This window comes from Apis dorsata, unplaced genomic scaffold (genome assembly GCF_000469605.1).
Source record: "Apis dorsata unplaced genomic scaffold, Apis dorsata 1.3 scaffold_133, whole genome shotgun sequence".
Taxonomy (NCBI): domain Eukaryota; kingdom Metazoa; phylum Arthropoda; class Insecta; order Hymenoptera; family Apidae; genus Apis; species Apis dorsata.
Window position 1 is genome coordinate 218,243 of NW_006263426.1, and position 1,614 is coordinate 219,856.

A 1,614-nucleotide genomic window follows, 5' to 3' on the forward strand; every position below is an offset into this window, starting at 1 on the left:
GGTGGGGGCGGCAGCCAGGCATAGCCGCGGTTGCACACGGTTAATCTATCTCCGGGTAGACACTAAAGCGCAAGATGGAAGTCTCCTTCCATTACGATTGCCATATTTGCAACCTAGGCCCCCTCTCCCCCTCCTGTTCAACACCCCGCTCGCGATCTTCGCGACCGGCCTCCCTTTGTTCGCGAGTGACTGCTGCCCGCACGATGAGTTACGGCCGGATCGTTTTTCTTCTTCGCTGGGGGGCCCCTCTCTCGAGAAGGAATGGAGTAAAGGTGGGTCGATGGAGGGTGAACGTGGTACCCTTTATATAGGAGTGTCCACGGCTATTCACTCCCCCTCGATCATGGAGATGTGTAAATGGAAATAATGGCATATTTTGTTTATCGAAGTGGTTTAGATTTTGACATATTACGAGTTGTTGAGAGGTTTATTTAATAGGGGGGGGTTGCGTTTTAGGAGAATTGTGGCTGGACTTTGACAGTTTTAAAAGTAGATAAGTGTAAAGTGATATATTCCTTGCTTTACTTTTCTTTTAAATTGACGTATCGAATTTTTCTTAACAAACGTAATTTGAAATTTATATTTTTAATTTAAATAAATTTCGTAAGATGATGATATCTTACATAAGATTTTATAAAACGATTTTTCGATGTTTAAGATAATCGTGGAATTTTGTAAAAACGTAACAGATAGTTACACGTTCGATTCGAGCTTTAAAAGATGAAGACTATTCACAGACTTTTTGGATAAATCATAAATCGCGTAACATGCCAGAGAAGATAGCTAATATCTCGACCAAATATACCAAAGAAACGCGATAAAAATTAATTTCTCAAATTTCCAAAAGATTAAGATCGTAAAATGGCGTAAAATCATTCCTTCAAAGATGAAAAATCCAAAGAAATACTACTTAAAATTTATCCAACAAGGAGGGCAAACCTTCTCTTCACAGACTATGTTGCCCGCGAAACCTCTTTCAAAGCAACACTCCTCGACATCTCCTATTCCCCCATCTCCCCTCTCCCCTCCCGAGTACACGATACCCGGTTCCCCGCTAAATACACTTTCCTCCCCTAGTTCAAATCTCGAACATTTTCATCGGTGTGGCAGGAGTTATAGGAATCCGCGGTGTTTGTTAGGCGATCAGTAACGCGTTAACCGTGTCCAGCCTTTGTTATCTTTAAACGAAGGCAGCTCAGAAACAAAAACACCGTCCGCCGAGCATGAAGTAATAAAGAACCTCGCGGGCCGGCGCGACGACCGGGCTTAGAGGGGGTGGGAGGGGAAGGTGAAAGAAGATGGAGGGGGGCGGAGGGGAAGGTGGAGGCGGCCGCGATGAGGTTGGGCCGGGGATGGAGGAGGGCGAAGATCGTTCGGCGACCTGTTAAGTAACCAGCAGATTTACAGGGCTCTATCTTATCGACCGGCCTCGTACACCGTCCCTCGGTGTGCGCGCTTATTTATTCGTTTGCAAATGAATAAAGAAGGCCGATCGATGCTCGCGGACCAAGAGCGCGGGCTACGGCTACAAGTCCACCTATGGATTCCAATCTAGCGGTGGAGAACTTTCTGGCACGGCGAGGCGGAGGAGGGGGGAGAGAGGTGTCTCTCTCT